The 17,146-nt window shown below is 43.9% G+C and overlaps 1 protein-coding gene across 2 annotated transcripts in view; it reads right to left on the bottom strand.

Moving 5' to 3' along the window:
• RASGRP2 (RAS guanyl releasing protein 2) overlaps positions 1-11,556 on the bottom strand; it is a 595,380-nt gene extending 583,824 nt beyond the window's left edge. For both annotated transcript variants that reach the window (XM_085625475.1, XM_085625474.1), the window contains exon 1: positions 11,402-11,556. The gene's annotated coding sequence lies outside the window, so the exon portion shown is untranslated. The remainder of the gene's footprint in view (positions 1-11,401) is intronic.
• Between the last annotated feature and the right edge of the window lie 5,590 nt (positions 11,557-17,146).

Below are 17,146 nucleotides of genomic sequence, written 5' to 3' on the forward strand. Positions count from 1 at the left end.
CTTAACTTGTTACCGGAGATCAGGAGAGTGAGTTCATTCCGGTGTAATCACAGTTGAGTCGCTGAGAGAAGACGCTGTATTTGGAGGCTGATGGGAATCCAAGATCCAGCAGAAGGAACGAGGCAAGGCGACCTTTAATTGTTACCGGAGATCAGGAGAATGAGTTCATTCCGGTGTAATTACAGTGGGGTCGCGGTGAGGAGTCACAAGGCAGAATACCGGATGACTACGAGGCTCAGGGAAGCAAGGAAACCATTCGTGCCGTACAACGTGGAGAACACCAGCCTGACCTACCACTCGGGACGCTGAGTTCACACCCAGGGGAACGCAGATCCAGGCGGCAGATAAGGACCCTCTCTCACGATAACGAACACAACAACGGAAATCCTTACCTCGTGTAAGAGAATCTACCACGGAACTATTCTATCCAGGATATTCAGGATTCTGGACGATCGTGACGGCTGTCACGGGAGTTGAAAGGACTTCGAACACAGAGATTCCAAGCGGGATGCAGGAAAGCTTCGGAACTTGGGGCTTCAATAACAAACGAACGCAAAGCGCTACTTCCGGGGGAAGCCAGGCTTTTGTTACTGCCTGACTCCTCCGCGCATGCGTGTTGTTCAAGGCGCCATCTTTGGATTGGCGCTACGGCAGTCCTGACAAAATTATTGTCAATCTCCAATTCTGACATTGTGGTTGGTGGTGATTTTAACAATTGGTTAGACCTGTTTACTGACAGACAATCCAAATGCAAGTTCAAACCTGATAAATCCCACAAGTCATTTCAATCAGCCCTTTCCTCTCGCCCCCTATTTGATACATGGAAAACGTGTAATCCAGACACTTCAGAATTTACTTTTTTTTCACCTGTCCACCATACTAGGTCTCGTATTGACTATATTTTAGTCTCCAAATCATTACTACCCTGCCTCCAATCGTCTGACATTGGGTCTATTTTTATCTCTGACCATGCCCCTGTTTCCACCCTTATTGACCTATCTTTTACCACATGCAAACAAGGCAGATGGCGTTTTAATAATCACCTGTTTTTAGATCAAACTTTTATTTTAGAAGCGACTTCTTTCATTAAGGAATTTTTTGCTTTTAATAATTCTTCAGACACTTCCTTACAAAATAATTGGGATGCATTCAAAGCGTCTTTTAGAGCCTTCACTATTGCATACTCCTCTAAGAAGAAAAAGTTAATGCACACTAAATATAAAGAGACCCTATCCCGTTTGAAGACATTAGAACATAATTATTACTCTAAATCTACATCAGCACTACAAGAATTAATCAAAGCCAAATCCTCCCTGAATAAAATAGTCACGGCTGATGCCTGTAACATCCTTCTTAAAATTAAATCGAAATATCACGGAGGCCAAAACAAAGCAGGAAAAATGCTAGCCAATTATTTAAAAATCACATCAGAACATAAAGCTATCGGCCCCATTCATTCAGAATCTAACAATGCACTCCTCTCCTCTGACTCTGATATTAGTCTCACATTTCAATCATACTATAATCTCCTATATACAGAAACTACTATGCCCTCGGAAGAAGACTTTACTTCTTTCTTTCGAGATATTCCCAAGCCCATGACTGCACAGGATATTTTCAAACCCCTTGAAGAAGACATCTCTCTACAAGAATTAATTGATGCTCTTAAATCTTTGAAAAAAGCTAAGGCCCCTGGCCCTGATGGATTTTCAGTGGAACTACTTAGCTCTTTTTCCTCAATTTTTGCCCCTAAATTATTAGAGCTATTTAATTCGTTTATAGCTAACTCACACGCCTGTGGTTCTTTTCTGGAAGCCCTTATCATTGTAATCCCCAAACCAGATAAAGACCCCTCCTATTGCAAAAATGTTCGTCCTATTTCACTAATCAATTATGATTGTAAAATTTATGCAAAAATCTTAGCTTCTCGTTTAGAGAAAGTTATCCCTCTTCTCATTAACCCAGATCAAGTTGGTTTTGTTAAAGGTCGTCTGGCTTCGGACAATGCCAGAATGTTTTCCAATATTCTTGCTCTTAGTAAAAAATACCCATCTCCACTAGCTGCATTATCCTTGGATGCAGAAAAAGCCTTTGACCGAATTAATTGGGACTTTCTGATTCACGCACTACAATGGTTCGGTTTTGGCCCAAAGTTTATTTCATATGTTAAATTGCTATATACCAATCCAAAAGCATGTGTTTTCGTTAACGGTCTTTTTTCCCCTTATTTTTCCCTTCAAAGAGGTACGCGTCAGGGCTGTCCCCTGTCCCCATTGCTATTTTTATTATGTCTAGAGCCCTTTCTGGAACGTATCAGAAGTAATCCTCTCATTACTGGTTTTAGTTTCAAAACTCAACAAATTAAATTGTCTGCGTATGCAGATGACGTTCTCATCTATATGTCCAATCCTGTGTCCTCCTTACCACCCTTCTTACAGGAAATCTCATCTTTTGCTAAGGTTTCAGGCTATAAATTAAATTTCTCTAAAACAGAGATGTTACCCTTAAACACTTCATGCTATAGGCATATGTTTGATTTAACCAACTTTACATGGTGTCCTCAAAAAATCAAATATCTTGGCACATGGTTCTCCTCAAACATTCGTGACACATTATCCCACAATTTTTCTGCTTTAAAGCTTAAAATTACGAATCTGTTAGCCCTTTGGTCTCCTTTATTCCTATCATGGTGGGGCAGACTTGATACAATTAAAATGTTGATTGTCCCTCAGATTCTCTTTATTTTATCCATGTTACCTTTTAAAATTCCTAAATATTATTTTCCCCAGATTAATTCGATTTGCACTAAATTTCTCTGGAATAACAAACATGCACGCATTGCTCTGTCTAAATTGATTCATCCTAAAAACGAGGGGGTGGGGGTAAGATTCCCTGATTTCATTTTATACCATAATGGTTTTCGGATTCATCAATTTTATGCTTTGTCCAAAGATTATCAGGATTTGCCTACACCTTCATGGGTCAAAGTTGAATGCTCACTGTTAAATGACTTTTCAATACGAGATGTTGTTCACATGTATAACTGTACCTTTATTTCCAAATACCCTATTCTAAAACATTCCCAATCCTTGTTGCATGCGCTTTTCTTTAAGAATTTTAATGATTATCAATCTTTCCTAGCGTCATCACTTTGGTTTAATAAATACATTAAGTTTCGTTTCAAATCATTCTATTACAAACAATGGAAAGAAAAGGGTATTTTTTACGTTAACCAACTGATTGTCAATAATGAGATTCTTTCTTTCCATCAATTACAAGAGACTTTTCTTTTACCTGATTCTTGTTTTCAGCAGTATAATACGTTAGTCCCAATTTTGCAGAAATGTTTACAGAATTTCAAGACTCAACCAATCCCTACTGCCTTTATCCCTGATACCCCACTATATCAAGTGTCTGCCGATACTAGTCCAAGTGCCTCCTTTATTTATAAATCTTTATCTACCCTTATTGGCACACGGAATAAATCTAAGGTGGAACTTGAATGGGAACAGGATTTATCCCTGACACTCTCTACACTTCAATGGGATCAGTTTTGGCAAAAACTATTCAAGACATCCAAAGCTGCTAATATCACACAGTCTCTCTATTTTATTTATAATAGAGTTGTCATTACTCCACTTTTGGTACATAAATTTAACCACTCTACTTCATCATCTTGTTGGTCGTGTTCTACTGCTGAAGGTTCTTTATTACATTTATTGTTCTATTGTCCTAAGGTATATGCTTTTTGGAAAGCTGTATGGTCAAAATGCATACTGATTTTTTCTTATAAGATCCAATTTAATATCCACAATATATTCCTAGGTACCATGTCGCCTGATTTTGCTCAAGTTACCTCAAAATCAATTTTATTTGATTTATTTCTTGCTGTTGCTTTTATAGTTATATTAACCTGCTGGAAAAACAACTCTAAATTGTATTTTTTACTTTGGTGGAATTATATATGTGATGAACATAGAATTGCATCTATTCCTCAGTCTTCCATCCACCTACAAATTAAATCTGATTTATTATGGCTACCCTTTACTAATTTTCTATCATCGTCATTCTAAGCTCTCTTTATCCCTACTATTTTTTGTTTTCTTATTTTCTTCCTTTCTTTCTTCTATCTCCCTTCCTCTTTTCCTTTCTTTTTCTTCTGTCTTCTTTTACTTCTTTTCTCTTTCTCTTTCCTCTAATAAAAACTTCCTTCCTTTTTCACATTGTATTCATCCTAGCATTTACACAGGTTCTTTGTATTCCAGTATAGTATAACTTGTTAATCCCTTTTTCACTAGGTATCTTTTTTTGTGTTTTTATCTCGTTTTGTTACCATCTTAAGTATATTACTATATTGTGTTAAAATATAATTCACCTATTCTGCAGTTACTATTTATCTATTCTTGTACTTGCACTCTTGGATTGATTTTGACTACACTGGTATTTGTTTCCCTTTATCTTTAAATAAAAAAGTATTTAACTAAAAAAAAAAAAGAGACGCGCTACTTGGATCTATGGGTAATCTGCAGATCCCTGGTCCAGTTTTAATGAGATAGTTAATATACCTATTGCAGTGGTCATTTACATGAATGCAATGCATAACAATTTACAAAAAAGCCTCACATTAAAAAAGATAACTTAAAACGTAAACAAATGAGCCACCCAATGCAGTATTATTGCATTCGACCAACGTCTGCCGATCCCCAGTTGCACCCCAATGCTATACCTTTAACGACTCCACTCCCGCAGCCGGTGGCCTCTGTCATTCCACGCTATGGAGCCCTTTGCTTTAAGTGTATTATTTAATGCAGGACATGATATAAATGCATGCTTCACATATAGGATAATATGTAAAGATTTTCATATTGCTGTTTATTTCTAGCAAACATACATGCCATGTTCCATTTCCACATTACCAGTAAGTGCAGCATGCATAGCAGTGATAGGTTACAGTCCTGCCATTCTATGCTACAGATGCATGAGACAGAGGAAACTGCCATTGGTTAGAGCGGAAGACCCTGATGCAGTGATCTGGCCTGGGACCAGGGTTCAATTCCCGCCTCGGCGGGTCTTGGGCTCAATTTCTTCGGACCTGACAATTCTCGCCTTGGTGCCTACTCTAATCATGGGTCCCACTCTGCAACTCTGGGCAATAGCTTGCTTAATCTCCACAACGGCCCCAACAGCGCTGGGGATGCCTGGCTTCACCTTGGGGGTGCCCAGGAGTGGACATTTCACAGGGAAAGCCAGGAAGGGTTCCACAGCGGTATGATTACAAGCGCCAGGACGCCCCGTTGCTGGGGCAGCAGTGCGCTATACAAGTACAAAATTTTATTTCATTTCCATTGCCATGTATGATTAACAAGCTGGCTTTTTGGGAACTGTCACAGACAATATATGCTTTACTTATTGGGGTAACGTCCTATTGCAATCATTAACTGGAGGTTAATAAGTAACCTGTCCTACAGCTGTGCCATTGCCAGTACTGTACACCCTCTATTCCCCCACACAGGGAGCACACATCTGGCACAGTGAATAGCACTGACTATTTCACCATCATTGATTACCCCAGTGGGGCTGGCACAAAGACCAGAGCTATGACATAATTCTAGAGCACTCTAAAGAGAATGACGCACCGAATGGCGCATTTCCCCAAGAGCCGACCACACCGGTCTACATAATGGAAGACTGTGCTGCAATCAGGAACTCAGACAAAGTCAATCGATTTAGCTCTTTGGTCTAATTGATGATTGCAAGTCTCTTGTCCTCTTTTTGCATTATTTGCTCTTCTTTTCTCCTACTTCCTACTGAACCTCTGTGCTCGCTCGTCCCCTGGCACTCTCTTTGAATTCCTGTTTCCCTCCTAACATTGCGTCAGTGCATACTCCCCCTATCACACTACTCTTCGTTGACCTACCCTAACAGGAACTGCTAACTGTTCTTGTCAGTATACACCTGGAACTATGCAACTTTATTGCCCAGAAATCCCTTCTTTCCTCCAATTTCACAATATTAGGGGATTTTAATTTACACGTAAATGACCCCACTTGTGTTCCAGCAATGCAGATGATCTCCTTGATGGAAGGTGCAAATCTGCCCCAATTTGTAAAATCTCCTACCCATAAAGCAGGGCATACCCTTGATCTGATATTCTCTAATATCTCGTCTATGAAAATTGATGAGCCAAACCAGGTGATTTGGTCAGACCATTTCCTCATCCCTTTTTCATTTAATCTGGCCAAACCCGACGTAGCTGAGAATACCCGTTACTTCTTAAAAAGGAATTGGGAGAAGCTGACAGCTGCTTGCTCAAGCCCAATTTTAGTAGCTAACCAACCGCCCTTATCCCTTGACCCTAATGCAGATAGTTTGGCACTACATAATTGGATTGCCACTGCAGTAGATACTTCGGCACCGGCGAGAGTCACAAGATCCATGAGGAAATCTCCTTCAGCCCCATGGTTCTCGGAGTCTCTAAGGGCTATGAAAAGCAAGTGTAAGCGCCAGGGATGACTATGGAGGGCGGATTATCACACTTCTGCCAAAATGGTATATAAGAAATCCCTGAAGGATATGTATAGACTTATGAAGAAGGCTAGAAGAGATTACATTGCCAAGTGTATTGATTCCTCCGATTAACCGGGAAAGGCTATCTTTAAGGTGGTTAACGCCTTTCTTAAACCCCGCGAGTTGGTCACTGATGCGCAGTCATCAATGGCACTGTGCGAAAGAATTTCAACCTTTTTTAATGATAAAATCAGCAACGTTTACAATTCTTTTCTAGCCACTATTCCTATGTTGAAATCCGACGTGGCAGTTAGGCTTACATCACCGTCTTTCCTCTCTGCCTTTGCCCCCATATCTCAAAGGGAAGCAGTGGCAGTGATCCAGGGATGTAAATTCGGTTCACCGGAAGACCTATGCCCCCCTAAACTATGGAAAGAGTTGGCTAATTCCACGAGCTATGTGCTGTCTACAATTTGGAATGCTTCTCTTTCCACTGGCACTTCCCCTAATGTATGGAATCATGTCACTCTACTTCCCCTAAAAAAGAAATCAAACATGGGGGTTTTGAACAATTACAGACCCATCTCCCTGTTACCGGCCCCTGCAAAAATGCTGGAAAAGGTAGTGCAGCGGCAACTGACCAACTTCATTGAAAATAATAATATCCTGCACGATACCCAATCCGGTTTTCAAGCAAGGTTCAGTACAGAGACTGCATTACTAGAGGTAGCTGATTCAGTTAGAATGGCACTGGACTGAGGAGCATCAGCTATGCTTGTGCTCCTGGACCTCTCTGCAGCATTTGATACTGTGGACCACGCTATACTGACTCAACGCCTTCTGGCCAGCGGGGTTAATGGCACCACTCTGGCCTGGCTGAAGTCCTTCATCTACCGGCGCACTCAAAGGGTGGCCGTACAACCGCTTCAATCCATGCGCAAGCCTTTGTTGTGCGGGGTGCCACAAGGTTCGGCCCTTAGCCCGCCCCTATTTAATATATATTTGACCCCCCTATTTACTCTGATAGCCAACTGGGGATTGAAGGCGATCTCGTACGCCGACGACACCCAGTTGGTCTTCCCTTTTAAGAATCAGACCGAAGACTCTTTTAAGCGCTTCAAAGGCTGCTTAAAAGACATTGCAGGCTGGATGAATAACAATAAACTTAAATTGAATACCGACAAAATGGAGGTGATGTTTTTTGGCAAATCTCATCAACCGCCGGCTGCCCTCTGGTGGCCTGAGGAAATGGGCCCACCACCTGCACCAGCGGACCAGGCAAAAGATCTGGGTGTAAAATGGCAGGTTGATTTATCTTTCTCTGCCCAGATTCAGCAGGTTACAGCCACCTGTTTCCGTAGCCTGAGAAACCTGCAGAAATGTATACATCTGCTGCCAGAGAGCTGCTGCAGGACTGTAACCCACGCTACGGTTACTGCCCACCTGGACTACGCTAATGGCCTTTACACAGGCTTACCTGCCTATCTTGTAAAGAAACTCCAAATGGTTCAAAATGCGGCTGCGAGATTAATCAAACACGTTCCTTTTCGACAACACATCCCTCCGCAAATCAGAGAACTTCCCTGGCTACCTGTAGCCAAGAGAATTAAATTCAAGGCCTTGACCTTAGCATTCCGGGCATTTCACGGATCTTGCCCTGCATACCTGAAACAGAGGTTGGGTTTTTACATGCAGTCACGTGTTTTGAGATCCTGCTCCCAGAATTTACTCTGCACCCCCCCGAGTAAAGAAAACCCGGCTGGGCGGCAGATCATTCTCGTTTGGGGCGTCTAAATTGTGGAATTCTCTCCCCAACTCTCTACGCCAGATTTCTTCTGAAATACTGTTTAGAAAGGCAGTCAAAACCTGGCTTTTTAACTTGGATTAATTTAATCCCTCCCTGTTCACCTGCCGCTACAGCGCCGGGACACCTTCCAGGAGGTAGCTGTTTGCATAAATGGCAGTATTATTATTATTATTATTATTGTGCTTACAGATGTTGCTGCGTTGAGTGTAACAAATTGTTCAATGTTTAAACGTTGTTACTGTATATCATAAGGGATGCCCTGCATCCACTGGTTATTGGATGTAACAGCTCGATGTTACCTTTTGGTTGAATAATGCTTTATACAAAAATGCAAATTAAATAAATAAATAACATCCCTCTGTAATATGTTACCAGCCCTTAAAATGTAATGGTAAGAAAACTTCTGAACTATTTAGCAAAACGCATACATATACGTTGTGCCTATGTCAGGACAAATAACTATATCAATTGTATGGCAAGGAATATTTGCTGGTCCATTACCCAGCTCAAGAACAGTGATGGCCAGTATATCTCTCCCAGTGTTTGAAAGTGCTATGATTTCGTCTGGCATAGAAGACTTGATTGCCATATTTTCCCTGAGGGCATGGTGTATCCAACATGCACTACTATCTCTGGGGCACCAGGGTTGGATTGGCGATTTATCCCATGGGGCATTTCCCTGGAGACTAGAGCCATTGGAGTCCGCTTTTGAAGGTCAGGGGGTCACACCTCTATCTCCAGCTTTCCAGGGTTTATGGCAAAATGTACAAAGGTGACAAAAAGATAAAGAAAGAGATCGAAAAGGAGAGTGACAGGGTGCGCACGAGAAAGAGGGGGAATGGAGGAGGGACAGTTTTACATTTTTTGCCGGTGCCGCTTTTAGTTTCCAGCCACGCCTTTGTGGTAAACATGTTTGCTTTCAGTGCAACTTTTTTGTTTGTTTTTAATCAGGAGCTCGCTTTTTTCATATGAGCGTGCCCATTCAGAGCTGTGGGAAAATAGAATCTATGAGTATTGTTACAGACTCGGAAGTGCAAGAACTTTCAATACATTATCTTCAAAACTACCCGCAAAAAGTATAGATTTTTGGAGAGCATATTTCATGCTGTAAAAGGCAAGTTTTGGTCACCATTTTTAGGTCGAGCCTGGGAAGCACATGCGCTGCCCTGCGGGGTATGCAGTACCCGAGTATAGACTTGAAGCTCCGCCCACTCTCCGCCCATATTTTTCAAACATGGCTTCTGATTTGTTAATAGGCTTGTTAGTCCCTCCTTAGTACCGCCAATTTTTCTTTATCAACCTCCCATGAGGACTGGGCCTTTCACTTCTGTTGTGAAATGGTACGTCTTATTTAGTCTGTAAGCACTATTTTCTTTAATGAGTTTCTCCTACTGCAGGCATGACATGCTTTCCTCCAACATTCAGCTCGGCAAGCACACTTTCACTTTCCAAGCAGCCTGCTCCTTTGCAATTAAATAGATCTCCCATTTATAAGAGTTTGAGCTATTGGCATTGAAAATGACAATGCCTTTTATCTATGTGTTAATTACTAAAACAGATAAATAAAAGGCATTGTCATTTACAATGCCAATAGATTAAACTCTCGGAAATGCAAGACCTATTGCATTACAAATGCTTGTGTAGTTCGGGGAGGAGGTGGTGTAGAGTGCTCTCAGCCTCCCTCTGTCTCTGAAGAAGTGTAGGCTTGCTTGCTTAAACTATGCAAGGTGTGGCTCGTGTGAACGTTTTTGCCAGGACTGATTCTCTGTCCTGCCCTGACACCAAGGAGAGTCAGCCCAAACACTGAAAACAACTTAGGATGTCACAGTGTCGCAAGAGTCCCAGAGGCAGGACAGACACACCCAAGAGTCCCAGAGGCAGGACAGACACACCCGAGCCCTCTACACTTTACTTAGGGTGGATCTTAATTCGCCTTAACGTTTTGAGGTTAAGCTGAGTTATTTTCATTACTGGTGTAACTAAAGGGGCGGAAAAGCTACCTTTGGTCTTTATAATATGCCCTGTCAGATCGGCACGACGCTTCAGCTGGTTACAGCAACATCTCTAAGGCCTGCATAATTTCACGACTTCACAGATGCATGTTTGAATCGGACGAGTTGACGTAGAATAACACTCCTCTTATAAAAAGAATAAAAAGAGGAACTAATCTGTTGGGTCGAAATATCAGGGCTGTCTGCATCGCTCACCCCCATAGAGGCAGAGAATTTGGATCTGCAAGCAGCTGTGTCAGATTTTGGCACATGCAGAGCATACTGTGCGCCAGTGGTTGCATAGGGTGGGCCCCTGCACTCATTTTTGAGTACGGGAATTTTCATCATACTTTGACTCGGAGAGAAAGTCAGACAAGAGAGGAAGGAGAGAAGTACCCAAAGACGGTAACTAAAGAAGAAAGCAGAGAGAACCTGCAATAGAGAGATAAAGGGATAGCAAGTGTAGGGTGGGGGAGAGGCATGAGATAACATGAAGACTTGGGAGCCTTGGTATTCAGTAATTCTGGCAATCAGGCCGTGAACTCGTAAGGAACCTTGGACCCCAGGTGCAAAGTTTGAAAGTGGATTAGTGAAATAACAAGCAGCGTGAGGAAAAGGGCTCCACTCCACCTGAAGCACAGCAGTCTGTGAAAATGAGCCGTAAATCTCATATGCCCTCACTTCTTACCGCCAGATAGGGCTGCTACCTTCCCCACAAGGAAATGCCGGAGGGCTAGACATGATTCCTACGTATACCTTTACACGTAGTCGTCTGGATTCCTTTTTAGTGTGCCGAGATGTGTCTTTAGTTAAGTCGTTATGGCAGCTGTAGAACACTTTTTAAAGTGCTTTCTTCTAACATTTATTGTATAAGTTATGTACTGATAAATGGGGGTGGGGGTACAAGCTTTAGGTCATTTTTCTTATTTTTGCACCATCGGGACATAAAATATCGGTCATACCTGCATAAAACCGGCCAGGGTGGCAATCCCACCTCAGAGCGCGCGAATCTGTGAGGGATCCGATGCTGGAGAACGTTACGGATTTTGTTTTCAGACAACATCACAAATAAAACACCGTGGGTGGAATCGCTTACCTCATCGGTTCAGGTGCTGATGGCCCATTTTATCTCTTGCCTTTCCGTTTAGATGGCTCGAGGCCACCTAGCAGACTCCCGGTTGTGGCAAGAACAAGCGCTGCTTCCAGTCGCTGCCACATTAGAACGGGAACTCCACGACCAATCTACCGTCACGTGCAGGGCACCAGCACGCGCCACAGCCCGCAATAACAGGCCCCTGTAGGAGGTGATCCGTTGTTTAGCCTGGGGCCCCCTGCCGGGCTCCTGCTCCCGCCCCCTCCGCCGCACCTTGTCAGGCTCGCTGCTGACACTGTGCAAATTAATGAGCCGAGATTCTTCCCAGGCGGACAGCTCCGGGGCCTATTATCGCAATTAAGTGGATTTCTCGCAGAGCTCCTACCCAGGCAGCGGGTGCGGGAGGCCTTCGGCATCAGGTTGCACCTCCGCGGCCCCACCAGCGAGGATAGCGGGGGAATGGCAGGCTGGGTGAGGCGGAGGGGGGCCTGGGCCGGCAATAACTAAGGGACCTGCAGTGGGGTGACAGCAATGCTGCGTGGGACGGTGAAGGCCGTAGATGAGGGGCAGGTGAGGGGGCGATGGACAGTGGTAGGCTGTGTCTCTGTGTGGGACGGAGGGGAAGGAGAAGTGTGATAGTCAGCGGATGACAGCCGGAGGGGCTCAGATCTGTAACGCAACGGATGACAGAAAGAATGGATGTGGTGGCGCGCACCATAGAGCTCTAATGAGAGACAGGTAAGGGGCGCACCACACATGCAGTGGTAGGAGGCTCTTGCAATTAATAATGAGGGGACACGTACCCGGGACGTCCATCCCCAGTTGCCTGACACACAACACGTTTCACCACACAGTTTCCACCCTTGGAATCAGAATTAGAGACGTTTGAAGGTATGGGCAAAGTAGGCTCTGGCCCAGGGCCCCAGCCTTTCAGCCCCCCCCCCCCTGCCAGCTCTGTTCTGCAGAGAGTCTTGCCCTGATGCCCTTGAATAATTCCAAATTATTTTAAATACCATTTTTATTTTAATCTATTTTTAATGTGGGAGTGTATTACCAACAATTTGAAGAGAAATGTGTTTAGGTAAAAATGCAACATCTATAAAAATGCTTCTTTTAGATCAAAAAAGGACCTCACAAATGAGAAATGGGAGGGTGTCTCAGAGATTATTTACAGTAATTTTAGTGAGCTGCTGCTGTGTTACAACACTGAAAACACACCTCTATCCTTGACTATTAGACCTAAAATCACTTAGAATTTGGAGGAGTGTGCCTGTACACTGTCAGTGACCTGGCCAAAGAGAGCAAGAAAGAGGTGAAACTGTATTATAAATTCAAAGCTGTTCTGAACAGGGCCCCCCAAAATACGTTTGGCCCAGGGCCCCGAAAATCCTTAATATGTCCCTGATAGAATTTCCTCATCCTTCATTCTCTCCTGACCAGAGGCCTCCACCCTCTTGAACCATGAAATGCCCCTACTTACTGTCTCGTCGCGCTTCCAAGCAGTTACCATTGTACCTTTCAACTTTACACTGTCCTTAGGCCTGGTTCAAATGGTGTCCTTAAACTTCCCCCCAGGCTTCCAATCCCTGAGTAGCACCTGATCACCCAGTCCCGCTGACGTTGGGCAGCTCTTCTTCGGATGCTGGCTTTCAGATTGTTCTGTGTCCGCCTGTGCTGGGTGCCTTCTTGGTCATACTCCGGTTGTCTCCATTCTGGGTGTACAGGAATCGTGTCCAATCTGTGTCCCTTCAGCATGGATGTCTATGGGGAGTACTGTGTGGAGCAATGCAGGATACTTTGATATTCCGCAGGAAACGATAAACGCTGACCCTTCATCTTTGGCAGTGCTCATTGACTTGTTTAGTGCTTGCATGAACCTTACGACCTCCCCATTTGCCTGAGGCCATTGCGGTGTGATCCTATGGTGCTGTTTGCCTAGGCAATTGAGCAGATCTTGAAATTCATGTCCTTGAAAAGGTGGCCCATTATCTTTTTTGATTTCTTCGGGGAATCCAAACAGGGCTAATAATTTTTCCAATGCTGGTGCCACATTCATAAATGCCATCAATTCAATGAGCTCTACAATAAGTCATTTTGAATGGCTGTCCATGAGGAACAAGGAGGTCCTTCTATCTGAAAAACGAGCAAAATCCATGCTGCCTTTTACCTATATGTCATATCAACGCTCCTCAGTTATAGTCCGTGCCCACACTTCGGTACTGCTAGTAACCTCACATGCAGCACACTGTTGTGCCAGATCATCCACTAATGCCCCCAGCTGAGGGAAGCACACCTTCCCTCACAGACGAGAGTTCATTTTTGCTGTCCCCCGATGCCCACCGTGAGCAAGCAGGGCCACCTGCCTCATCAGGCTCTCGAGAATGCCCAACCTATGACCCTGCAATACAACACCTTCGTGTGTGGCACTGAGCTCATGCTGGACCCTCCAGAACTGCACAAGACACTCTTTTTCCATGCCACTCCAATTGTTGTAATCCTGCAGGCAGAAGGATAGACAGGTCCCTTGTCGTAGAGTCTGCAGCATTCTCACAAGCTCTGCGTCAGCAGCTTCCACCTCATTTATCTCTGGAAGACTCAGTGACTGAGGCAGGCTCCTTGGCTCATCAAGTGGATGCATTCTTCATTTTGGCCATCCTCCTGCTCTCGCTCACCTTTGACCAGAGTGGAAGCTACATTAAAAAGTCAGCGGAGGTTTTGTGCACCTCCTCAATTTGGTAGTCTTGTAACTGTAATGCCCATCGTTCAATCCAGGGTGATGGAGGGAGCAATTCCCCTAAACAATGGTACTAGTGGCTGATGATCAGTGATCACCCTTAATGATTGTCCATACAAATGAAAGTGTCCACAGGCTAATTGTATGGTGAATGCCTTACTTTCAATCTGTACGTATCTTGCTTCAGTCGATGTCAACACACTGCTTGCCAACGCCTGTGGTGCCCATCTTCCTGGCTCCACTTCTTGTGTGAGCACTGGCCCAAGTACTACTGGACTCGCATCCACCACCAATGACGTTCTTTTCTTCAGGATGCCTTCTCTTCACAAGGGCCTGTCTTCCCGGCTCTACTTCTTGTGTGAGCACTGCTTCTAGTACTAACGAACTCGCATCCACCACCAATGACGTTCTTTTCTTCAGAACGCCTTCTCTTCACAAGGACCTCACTCCCAGTGAGTGTCCACTTTCATCTGTGCCCTTATGGACTCTGCAATGCGGTCACCAGGCTGGAGATGAACCTGCCACAATATGTATCCCTAAGGATCTGTGCACCTCCAAGGCTTTGCACGGTGCTGGGGCTTGTCTCATGGTGTTCGATTTCCTTGGGTCCACTTGTACTCCCTCCTGACTAAAGTCATAGTCAAAGAATTCAATGTTGTTTTAGAAGAAAGAGCACTTCTCCCAAAGGAGAGAGATCCCATGTTCACACAGATGCTTGAGAGTGGCCCTTAGACATTGCTGATGTTCTTCTGCTGTTGCCGGGTAGATCAAAATGTGCCACTCATGTTCATTACGTCATGCAGACCTGACAGCACCTCCCTAATCGCATTCTGAAATCCCAACGCAGCGGACAATATTCCGAAACATAGCCTCTTTTACCTTTGCAGTCCAAAGAGTGTGGAAAATGTTGTTATATACCCGCTTCCTTGGCCAGCTGTAGCTGGTGATAACCAGCATTGAGGTCTAGTTTCGAGAACCATCTCGCCCTGTTTAGGTCAGCTACTATATTGTGTGTTGTGGGAGTGATATGTCTCTCCCTCTTTAAGGCCTTGTTTGGGAGGTGCATATTGATGCAGAGGCATATCTTGCCGGGCTGCTTCTCAGCTATTACAGCTATTACCATGGGTGACACCCATGCAGTTTTACCAGACACCTTCTTGATCTCCCCAAACTTCAACTGCTTCAGCTTCTGTTCCACCAGAGACCGCAGGTGGAACGGCACACAACAAGGACGTAGTGCCACCGGAGTGACAGCTTGTCAATGTGTAGGGTGATCAGCTGGGCTTGCAAGCAGCCAGGTCCTTTCAACAGGCCAGGGAATTGGTTCAACTGCTCGTCAACTTGGAAGGCATGTACTTTTTTTGCACATGAAGTTAGACACAGATCTTCCACCATTTGACTCTCCAGTAGCGGGTCAGCTTCCTTGTCAATGACATGGACTGCCTCTGTGATTTCCTGGTCGATTGACAGAATACACACTCTTTTGATTCCATTCAGTGGCAACGGCCTTTCCCCATTGTACTTGTATATCTTGGTATGTGACGGGATAGATCTGGCCTCGGCCAGAGGCATGAATATTGCTGGATGGCCATTAAATTCACAGAGGCTCCGGTGTCAGAGTTTTGACCGCTGTTCCAGCAATTTCCACCATGCATGTGAGTTGTGGCCTGTGCCGTTTGAGATGTTCCATGAATGAAATAAGAAACTCTTCCTCCAAGGGGGTCTCATCCTGCTGATGTCCAACCCATGGGTGGTGCTTGGCAGCTCCTTGGAGCTCAGGATCATTGAGGAAAAGCTGCCTGATGGCTGTTGTTGGGGACTGTGTAGAACAAAGAAAAACAAACGTACTCGAGTTTGTAAATAAGTTCAATATTTAAAAAAATAAGTGGGTGGTGCTGGTGGGTAAATCCTCCTGAGAGAAAGGATAATAGTAAAGCAACAATAGCGCTATCCTCCGTAGAGGGGCGTCCCCCATTCACACTCAGGTGATAAGGTTTTCAAATTTGATTAACTTTCATGACAAATTGTATTTCTTGAATTCAAATAAAGTTTTATTCACTTTAAACTTTTGGCTTTTTTTCTTTTTCTTCAAAGAAGTCACATTCGTATTTTTGTGATCAATACATGATTATAATACTCTAAGAATCATCCTGATGTGGCAAAAAATCAAGTATGTTTGAAGAAAAAGAACAAAAGCCAAAAGTTTAAAGTGAATAAAACTTTATTTGAATTCAAGAAATACAATTTGTCATGAAAGTTAATCAAATTTGAAAACCTTATCACCAGAGTGCGAATAGGGGATGCCCCTCTACGAAAGATAGCGCTATTGTTGCCTTGCTGTTTTTGGGAACTGCCTCCCCAGGGACCCTCTGGGTCCTCCCCTGTACATTTTAGCACAATGGTTGGGCTTACAGCAGTTCAAACATGTTCTCCCCTGCCCAGGGTAGTTTTCATCAAGCAGGAAGACAGCGTCAGCACAAGTCGTGCAGAGCGGAAATCCCGCCCGACTACGCTGCCATTCTTCTTAGGAAGCCCTAAATCGGAGCTTTTAAGGTATTAACCTTTCACTAGGAGATCAGTGAAGAATATTCCGAACTCCTCACTTTTAAAGTGGAAAATATCCCTCTTTAAGACAACACCCCCTGGTCCTGATGAAAGCTCACCTGACCCTGTTGGGCACATAAAGAGCTGAAACATGTCGACCCACCCATTGGACTGACTGTACAGCGGACACATTAACTGCCCTTTCTGTACAATCTCCCCCCTTTTTTTATTCTTTTTCCTTGCACCAGACAACAATAAAGATTAAAGTCTAGGTAGCATGAGAAAACATCCTTTTTAACTTTCACTAATTCACGACACATGAGCACTCTGTCCAATTTTGATCTCTGATCACTACTGAAATATCCAGTGGTTTTCCTCCAGGTGGAGGTAGCACAATACTAAACCCGATGATGATGCAGTCACGTTATCGAGGCGGAGAACCAAGATATACCGCCATACAATCCACCTAA

Source organism: Triturus cristatus, chromosome 9, assembly GCF_964204655.1.
Source record: "Triturus cristatus chromosome 9, aTriCri1.1, whole genome shotgun sequence".
Lineage (NCBI taxonomy): Eukaryota > Metazoa > Chordata > Amphibia > Caudata > Salamandridae > Triturus > Triturus cristatus.